This window comes from Schistocerca serialis, unplaced genomic scaffold (assembly GCF_023864345.2).
Source record: "Schistocerca serialis cubense isolate TAMUIC-IGC-003099 unplaced genomic scaffold, iqSchSeri2.2 HiC_scaffold_1246, whole genome shotgun sequence".
NCBI classification, from domain to species: Eukaryota; Metazoa; Arthropoda; class Insecta; order Orthoptera; family Acrididae; genus Schistocerca; species Schistocerca serialis.
This window is the reverse complement of record NW_026047454.1, coordinates 147501-157500: the sequence shown is the minus strand read 5'-3', so window position 1 is coordinate 157500 and position 10000 is coordinate 147501. Positions and strand designations below refer to the sequence as shown.

Genomic DNA, 10000 nt, shown 5'->3' with positions numbered 1-10000 from the left:
ACATGAATGTCCACAGTAAACATTCGACACCTCCATCTACAGGGATCCGACGGAACTACGCCAACCATGCTGGCAAAACAGTATCGCCATCTATGCGAATCTGACAACACTAGGTCCGCCATGTCGAGCGCACCACAAAACATACCGCCATCTGTAGGTCTCCCTCAGCATGAGCTCCTGCAACGACGATACCGCCATCTATGGGACGCCAAGCCGACTAAGACATCGATGGGCCCACAGTGCCCATCTTTCGACGCCACCCACAAAGCATGCAGCCTGTGTCGACCACAGCACCCAAACGCCAGTGCCTCTGCCGCACAACGTCGTGGACCGGCAATCACACCACCCGCACCCGCTCGTGCCCCACCCCAACCGCCAAACTCGCAACGCCAGCGGATGAACGGCGGAAGTTTCCCGCACTCGTAATGTGCAATCCACACCTATAACTTGCGTTTCATGAAGAGTTATGTCCAATATGCGACATTCCCGCTGTCCCTATACATGAGCTGCGAGCTGTACCACGTACAAGCTACAGACGCGATCGCATTGCTCACTGTACTGATTCCCATGCCGAGCGATCAGCTAGGAAGCGCCCCATCCATGTCGGTACCCGTGGGCGTTGCACTCGCAGTCGCAAAAAACGTTGGGCAAATATATATCTCGGAACAGTAACGACAGTCGGAGCCTCCTGGCGTTGCACTCGCAGTCGCAAAAAACGCTGGGCAAATATATTTCTCGGAAGAGTAACGACAGTCCGAGCCTCCTGCGTGGGAAGAGTCTTTCTAGGCCCTGACCCACGGGAAGGGTTTAGCTTCCCCCATCCCGGACATTTGAAGTCGTCACACTACCGGTATTGACTAATAGACTGATTGCTGATAATCACTAGCCATACACTGGGGGAAACGGCCGACAGGGGCAGCAACATAGTGGAGCCGCAGTGTCACTAATGTACAGAGATAGAACAGTTTCGACTGGAACCAGAGTAACCGTATACACGGCACTGATTAGTAATAAATGCAGAGCCATCAGAATACAGATAATATATACAACCGTCCCTATACATGCTGAAAGACTCTGCACACAATGAGAACCACACGTCAGCCAGACACTATCACACACTACTCTCTGCCTCTAACAGGCACACACACAATATCTAACCACCAGCATGGAAGAACATCCGGTGCATCCTCTCCGCCACATTACACAATCCACACTATCATAACCAGACCGGGAGGTCCACCCAGAAAACAGAATATCCCACCCTTCCGACATCCGCCATTGCTCAGCTAAGCCACGAACACCCACACATGTCCTACACAGGGGTGCACCCAACATCACCATACTGCCTCCTGTCACAGTACACAAACAATGGCAGGAATGAAAGACACAGATCTGCCACAACCTTGGAATCGGAGCGCCGCCTGTCATGAGCCACAAGTGCATCCTGACGTGACAAATCGGATGATCCCGCAGGCATGCACTTACGATAATCACTATCAACGAACCTGCCGCCGCCCCCCCCCCCCCCCAAATACACCTTTCCCTACAACAATGTGTACCTTAACCTAAGCTATATCGTACCTTAACCTAACCGACATTGCGCCTTAACCTAACCTACGTTGTACCTTAACCTAACCTATGTTGTACCTTAACCTAACCTATGTTGTACCTTAACCTAACCTACGTTGTGCCTTAACCTAACCTACGTTGTGCCTTAACCTAACCTACGTTGTGCCTTAACCTAACCTACGTTGTGCCTTAACCTAACCTACGTTGTGCCTTAACCTAACCTACGTTGTGCCTTAACCTAACCTACGTTGTGCCTTAACCTAACCTACGTTGTGCCTTAACCTAACCTACGTTGTGCCTTAACCTAACCTACGTTGTGCCTTAACCTAACCTACGTTGTGCCTTAACCTAACCTACGTTGTGCCTTAACCTAACCTACGTTGTGCCTTAACCTAACCTACGTTGTGCCTTAACCTAACCTACGTTGTGCCTTAACCTAACCTACGTTGTGCCTTAACCTAACCTACGTTGTGCCTTAACCTAACCTACGTTGTGCCTTAACCTAACCTACGTTGTGCCTTAACCTAACCTACGTTGTGCCTTAACCTAACCTACGTTGTGCCTTAACCTAACCTACGTTGTGCCTTAACCTAACCTACGTTGTGCCTTAACCTAACCTACGTTGTGCCTTAACCTAACCTACGTTGTGCCTTAACCTAACCTACGTTGTGCCTTAACCTAACCTACGTTGTGCCTTAACCTAACCTACGTTGTGCCTTAACCTAACCTACGTTGTGCCTTAACCTAACTTACGTTGTGCCTTAACCTAACTTACGTTGTGCCTTAACCTAACTTACGTTGTGCCTTAACCTAACCCATGTTGTGCCTTAACCTAACCCATGTTGTGCCTTAACCTAACCCATGTTGTGCCTTAACCTAACCCATGTTGTGCCTTAACGTAACCCATGTTGTGCCTTAACGTAACCCATGTTGTGCCTTAACGTAACCCATGTTGTGCCTTAACGTAACCCATGTTGTGCCTTAACGTAACCCATGTTGTGCCTTAACGTAACCCATGTTGTGCCTTAACGTAACCCATGTTGTGCCTTAACGTAACCCATGTTGTGCCTTAACGTAACCCATGTTGTGCCTTAACGTAACCCATGTTGTGCCTTAACGTAACCCAATTTGTGCCTTAACGTAACCCAATTTGTGCCTTAACGTAACCTAATTTGTGCCTTAACGTAACCTAATTTGTGCCTTAACGTAACCCATATTGCGCCTCAACCTAACCTATATTGCGCCTTAACCTGACGCACGTTGTCGCTGAACCTGCTCTGTAATTGTTATGCAACTCGTTAAATTAGTGTAGTGTTGCCTAACCGCAACCCTCGCAATATAGTTCGCTATTCGCACTGCCCGGTCCCCTGTGTATCGCGTCATGTTAAACACCTTGCAAGTGTTGCTGACTTTCCACATGCTCCTGCTATACACTGTAATGTGGATAGCAGCAGGACGTACATGCCCCCCCCCTTCCCCCCTGCCTTCGCAAGCTGGTCGTTGAGAAGTTTGCATGTTCAATGCCCTTCGCATGCCGACGTACTCAGCCTACGTTGTGGTACGGCCTGTCACCTGTCCGCGGATGTACGCAAAACCCACAAACTGTGCTGCACATTGGTCCGTATGTACTGAATGATACATCGTGGCACATGTGTGACCGTACGACGACTGCGCCTAGCAACGGCGGACCATACAGTCCAAATATTGTGGACGCAGCTACGTGTCGTCTCCCTTTAGGAGCTGGATTGCAGTGTGGTACGCCATTCAGACGTGTGGGAGGAACGGACGCCCTGGATGGCGATCAGCATGAGCAGTCTGTTGATGTAGTGGAGCGTGTATTCGGACGTAGTCGTCTCTTCTCACACACTGTGATAGCATGTTGCACCGCGTTCCACATCTGCGACATGCTGCAGAGGCCGGCTGACAGTCGTTCGCGCAATGGACACCGCATACGTACGGGGGCTACCTTCCACGTGTTCTCTAGGCGTGCACATGTTGTTGCGTCTATGTGGGCAGACGTAGTGTGTTGTGACACCTGACACAGGCATGCAATACTCGTTGCAAATGGCGATGGACGTCTACGTTTGCTGGTGACGTTACGCAAATGAACAACTGGTAACCCGTTGTGGTGCGGTTGTTCTCGCTAGAGGTGAATCAGTGTTGGCGACGATCGGTCGAGCTATTAACCGGTTGTTTCATGGATACCCACCATGCCCACGAACGTGAAAGGGGACCCACCATGCCCACGAACGTGAAAGGGGATCTGGGTGTGAGGCGATACGCGGCGGTGGCTGGGTGGGACCGTCCCCGGCCGGTGAGGGGGGGCCGCCCGGCGTGCTGGCAGCGCGGTGCGTGGGCGCACGCGCTACAGCCGGCTGGTGGGGGCGGCCAGTGGCAGGCGCGCCGGCCGACGGACGCGGCAGGCGGCGCAGCTGCGCGCCGGCGCCCCCTGCTCGCGGCGCCTTGCGGCCAAAGTAGGTCCTCGCGGGCCCGGTGCGAAGCGCGGTGGCCATCTGCAGTGTGCTGGTCCGATTGAGGACTGTGTGCGCTGAGGATGCGCCGCCGCCCGGCGCTCGGCGCCGCGACGCCGTCTGCTGCTCGGTCGCCCCAGCGGTTCTCGCAGGTGGTTTGTATCGCAGCTGTGCGGACGTGTTGGCGCGTGCGCTGTGCTGGGAGAGTTCGCTTCGGCACCCAAGTGGGGCTTTTGTCCTTCTGTGGCGCTGGCGTTGGAGCTGCCGGTCACCGTAGGTGGCGCGTGTTGTCTCCCGCCGGCAATGCCACGACAGCACGCTCCCGGGCCTCTGTCGGCAGCGGCAAGCTCAGTTGGGAGCACGGGTGGTCGCACCTAAAGCGTCTACTCGCCTAACTCCGGGCGATTGCGCCTCTCTCGAACCCGACCAAGTACTTAGGACGGCGCTGCGCGCCGCCGGGACCTGAGAGGGTTTCGAGGTGTGTTGTGCAGGGGAGCTCAGCCTCCTCCTGTTTGCAGAATAATTGAGCGGACGCTTGCGTGTTCGCGCGGGCCCCCGGGACACACTCCCGGGCGGCCGGCTGCTCAGCTCTAGTTGACGCAGCTCCCTGGTTGATCCTGCCAGTAGTCATATGCTTGTCTCAAAGATTAAGCCATGCATGTCTCAGTACAAGCCGCATTAAGGTGAAACCGCGAATGGCTCATTAAATCAGTTATGGTTCCTTAGATCGTACCCACGTTACTTGGATAACTGTGGTAATTCTAGAGCTAATACATGCAAACAGAGTCCCGACCAGAGATGGAAGGGACGCTTTTATTAGATCAAAACCAATCGGTCGGCTCGTCCGGTCCGTTTGCCTTGGTGACTCTGAATAACTTTGGGCTGATCGCACGGTCCTCGTACCGGCGACGCATCTTTCAAATGTCTGCCTTATCAACTGTCGATGGTAGGTTCTGCGCCTACCATGGTTGTAACGGGTAACGGGGAATCAGGGTTCGATTCCGGAGAGGGAGCCTGAGAAACGGCTACCACATCCAAGGAAGGCAGCAGGCGCGCAAATTACCCACTCCCGGCACGGGGAGGTAGTGACGAAAAATAACGATACGGGACTCATCCGAGGCCCCGTAATCGGAATGAGTACACTTTAAATCCTTTAACGAGTATCTATTGGAGGGCAAGTCTGGTGCCAGCAGCCGCGGTAATTCCAGCTCCAATAGCGTATATTAAAGTTGTTGCGGTTAAAAAGCTCGTAGTTGGATTTGTGTCCCACGCTGTTGGTTCACCGCCCGTCGGTGTTTAACTGGCATGTATCGTGGGACGTCCTGCCGGTGGGGCGAGCCGAAGGCGTGCGACCGCCTCGTGCGTGCTCGTGCGTCCCGAGGCGGACCCCGTTGAAATCCTACCAGGGTGCTCTTTATTGAGTGTCTCGGTGGGCCGGCACGTTTACTTTGAACAAATTAGAGTGCTTAAAGCAGGCAAGCCCGCCTGAATACTGTGTGCATGGAATAATGGAATAGGACCTCGGTTCTATTTTGTTGGTTTTCGGAACCCGAGGTAATGATTAATAGGGACAGGCGGGGGCATTCGTATTGCGATGTTAGAGGTGAAATTCTTGGATCGTCGCAAGACGAACAGAAGCGAAAGCATTTGCCAAGTATGTTTTCATTAATCAAGAACGAAAGTTAGAGGTTCGAAGGCGATCAGATACCGCCCTAGTTCTAACCATAAACGATGCCAGCCAGCGATCCGCCGCAGTTCCTCCGATGACTCGGCGGGCAGCCTCCGGGAAACCAAAGCTTTTGGGTTCCGGGGGAAGTATGGTTGCAAAGCTGAAACTTAAAGGAATTGACGGAAGGGCACCACCAGGAGTGGAGCCTGCGGCTTAATTTGACTCAACACGGGAAACCTCACCAGGCCCGGACACCGGAAGGATTGACAGATTGATAGCTCTTTCTTGATTCGGTGGGTGGTGGTGCATGGCCGTTTTTAGTTGGTGGAGCGATTTGTCTGGTTAATTCCGATAACGAACGAGACTCTAGCCTGCTAACTAGTCGCGTGACATCCTTCGTGCTGTCAGCGATTACTTTTCTTCTTAGAGGGACAGGCGGCTTCTAGCCGCACGAGATTGAGCAATAACAGGTCTGTGATGCCCTTAGATGTTCTGGGCCGCACGCGCGCTACACTGAAGGAATCAGCGTGTCTTCCTAGGCCGAAAGGTCGGGGTAACCCGCTGAACCTCCTTCGTGCTAGGGATTGGGGCTTGCAATTGTTCCCCATGAACGAGGAATTCCCAGTAAGCGCGAGTCATAAGCTCGCGTTGATTACGTCCCTGCCCTTTGTACACACCGCCCGTCGCTACTACCGATTGAATGATTTAGTGAGGTCTTCGGACTGGTACGCGGCATTGACTCTGTCGTTGCCGATGCTACCGGAAAGATGACCAAACTTGATCATTTAGAGGAAGTAAAAGTCGTAACAAGGTTTCCGTAGGTGAACCTGCGGAAGGATCATTACCGACTAGACTGCATGTCTTTCGATGTGCGTGTCGTGTCGCGCAACACGCAGCTACCTGTACGGCTCGCAGTAGCCGTGCGCCGCGTGCGGAACCACGCGTTCGTCTCAAAACTAACGGCAATGTTGTGTGGTACGAGCGCTGAAGCGCTGGAGCGGCTGGCCTGCGGCACCTGGCGCCTGGCGCCGGTTTTGAATGACTTTCGCCCGACTGCCTGTCCGCTCCGGTGTGGAGCCGTACGACGCCCATCGGCCGTGAGGCCGTTGGACACTGAACGCTGGAACAGGGCCGCCACACGCCTCAGTCCCGCCTATGCAACTGTCTCGAAAGAGATGGTGGAAACTATGAAAAGATCACCCAGGACGGTGGATCACTCGGCTCGTGGGTCGATGAAGAACGCAGCAAATTGCGCGTCGACATGTGAACTGCAGGACACATGAACATCGACGTTTCGAACGCACATTGCGGTCCATGGATTCCGTTCCCGGGCCACGTCTGGCTGAGGGTCGGCTACGTATACTGAAGCGCGCGGCGTTTGCCCCGCTTCGCTGACCTGGGAGTGTCGTGGCCGCCTGTGGGGCCGGCCGCGTCTCCTTAAACGTGCGATGCGCGCCCGTCGCCTGGCGGTTCGCATACCGGTACTTACTCGGTAGCGTGCACAGCCGGCTGGCGGCGTGGCGTGCGACACCTCGTACAACGACCTCAGAGCAGGCGAGACTACCCGCTGAATTTAAGCATATTACTAAGCGGAGGAAAAGAAACTAACAAGGATTCCCCCAGTAGCGGCGAGCGAACAGGGAAGAGTCCAGCACCGAACCCCGCAGGCGGCCGCCTGTCGTGGCATGTGGTGTTTGGGAGGGTCCACTACCCCGACGCCTCGCGCCGAGCCCAAGTCCAACTTGAATGAGGCCACGGCCCGTAGAGGGTGCCAGGCCCGTAGCGGCCGGTGCGAGCGTCGGCGGGACCTCTCCTTCGAGTCGGGTTGCTTGAGAGTGCAGCTCCAAGTGGGTGGTAAACTCCATCTGAGACTAAATATGACCACGAGACCGATAGCGAACAAGTACCGTGAGGGAAAGTTGAAAAGAACTTTGAAGAGAGAGTTCAAAAGTACGTGAAACCGTTCTGGGGTAAACGTGAGAAGTCCGAAAGGTCGAACGGGTGAGATTCACGCCCATCCGGCCACTGGCCTCCGCCCTCGGCAGATGGGGCCGGCCGCCCGCGCGGAGCAATCCGCGGCGGGGTCGTGTCCGGTTGCCTTTCCACTCGCCGCGGGGTGGGGCCGTTCCGGTGTGCGGTGGGCCGCACTTCTCCCCTAGTAGGACGTCGCGACCCGCTGGGTGCCGGCCTACGGCCCGGGTGCGCAGCCTGTCCTTCCGCGGGCCTCGGTTCGCGTCTGTTGGGCAGAGCCCCGGTGTCCTGGCTGGCTGCCCGGCGGTATATCTGGAGGAGTCGATTCGCCCCTTTGGGCGCTCGGGCTCCCGGCAAGCGCGCGCGGTTCTTCCCGGATGACGGACCTACCTGGCCCGGCCCCGGACCCGCGCCGCTGTTGGCTCGGGATGCTCTCGGGCGGAATAATCGCTCCCGTCAGCGGCGCTTCAGCTTTGGACAATTTCACGACCCGTCTTGAAACACGGACCAAGGAGTCTAACATGTGCGCGAGTCATTGGGCTGTACGAAACCTAAAGGCGTAATGAAAGTGAAGGTCTCGCCTTGCGCGGGCCGAGGGAGGATGGGGCTTCCCCGCCCTTCACGGGGCGGCGGCCTCCGCACTCCCGGGGCGTCTCGTCCTCATTGCGAGGTGAGGCGCACCTAGAGCGTACACGTTGGGACCCGAAAGATGGTGAACTATGCCTGGCCAGGACGAAGTCAGGGGAAACCCTGATGGAGGTCCGTAGCGATTCTGACGTGCAAATCGATCGTCGGAGCTGGGTATAGGGGCGAAAGACTAATCGAACCATCTAGTAGCTGGTTCCCTCCGAAGTTTCCCTCAGGATAGCTGGTGCTCGTACGAGTCTCATCCGGTAAAGCGAATGATTAGAGGCCTTGGGGCCGAAACGACCTCAACCTATTCTCAAACTTTAAATGGGTGAGATCTCCGGCTTGCTTGATATGCTGAAGCCGCGAGCAAACGACTCGGATCGGAGTGCCAAGTGGGCCACTTTTGGTAAGCAGAACTGGCGCTGTGGGATGAACCAAACGCCGAGTTAAGGCGCCCGAATCGATGCTCATGGGAAACCATGAAAGGCGTTGGTTGCTTAAGACAGCAGGACGGTGGCCATGGAAGTCGGAATCCGCTAAGGAGTGTGTAACAACTCACCTGCCGAAGCAACTAGCCCTGAAAATGGATGGCGCTGAAGCGTCGTGCCTATACTCGGCCGTCAGTCTGGCAGTCATGGCCGGTCCTTGCGGCCGGCCGCGAAGCCCTGACGAGTAGGAGGGTCGCGGCGGTGGGCGCAGAAGGGTCTGGGCGTGAGCCTGCCTGGAGCCGCCGTCGGTGCAGATCTTGGTGGTAGTAGCAAATACTCCAGCGAGGCCCTGGAGGGCTGACGCGGAGAAGGGTTTCGTGTGAACAGCCGTTGCACACGAGTCAGTCGATCCTAAGCCCTAGGAGAAATCCGATGTTGATGGGGGCCGTCATAGCATGATGCACTTTGTGCTGGCCCCCGTTGGGCGAAAGGGAATCCGGTTCCTATTCCGGAACCCGGCAGCGGAACCGATACAAGTCGGGCCCCTCTTTTAGAGATGCTCGTCGGGGTAACCCAAAAGGACCCGGAGACGCCGTCGGGAGATCGGGGAAGAGTTTTCTTTTCTGCATGAGCGTTCGAGTTCCCTGGAATCCTCTAGCAGGGAGATAGGGTTTGGAACGCGAAGAGCACCGCAGTTGCGGCGGTGTCCCGATCTTCCCCTCGGACCTTGAAAATCCGGGAGAGGGCCACGTGGAGGTGTCGCGCCGGTTCGTACCCATATCCGCAGCAGGTCTCCAAGGTGAAGAGCCTCTAGTCGATAGAATAATGTAGGTAAGGGAAGTCGGCAAATTGGATCCGTAACTTCGGGATAAGGATTGGCTCTGAGGATCGGGGCGTGTCGGGCTTGGTCGGGAAGTGGGTCAGCGCTAACGTGCCGGGCCTGGGCGAGGTGAGTGCCGTAGGGGTGCCGGTAAGTGCGGGCGTTTAGCGCGGGCGTGGTCTGCTCTCGCCGTTGGTCGGCCTCGTGCTGGCCGGCGGTGCAGGATGCGCGCGCCTGCGCGGCGTTCGCGCCCCGGTGCTTCAACCTGCGTGCAGGATCCGAGCTCGGTCCCGTGCCTTGGCCTCCCACGGATCTTCCTTGCTGCGAGGCCGCGTCCGCCTTAGCGTGCTCCTCCGGGGGCGCGCGGGTGCGCGGATTCTCTTCGGCCGCCATTCAACGATCAACTCAGAACTGGCACGGACTGGGGGAATCCGACTGTCTA

General features: G+C 56.0%; 2 non-coding genes and 1 pseudogene across 2 annotated transcripts; all 3 read left to right on the top strand.

Moving 5' to 3' along the window:
- Positions 1 to 4644: 4644 nt before the first annotated feature.
- Positions 4645 to 6553, top strand: LOC126436805 (small subunit ribosomal RNA). The gene has a single exon (XR_007580937.1). It is a non-coding gene; the product is annotated as a small subunit ribosomal RNA (ribosomal RNA).
- A 353-nt stretch (positions 6554 to 6906) lies between these two features.
- On the top strand, positions 6907 to 7061 carry LOC126436788 (5.8S ribosomal RNA). Its single transcript, XR_007580921.1, has one exon. It is a non-coding gene; the product is annotated as a 5.8S ribosomal RNA (ribosomal RNA).
- Positions 7062 to 7249: 188 nt separating this feature from the next.
- The window catches only part of LOC126436820 (large subunit ribosomal RNA), a 6006-nt pseudogene continuing 3255 nt past the window's right edge, over positions 7250 to 10000 (top strand).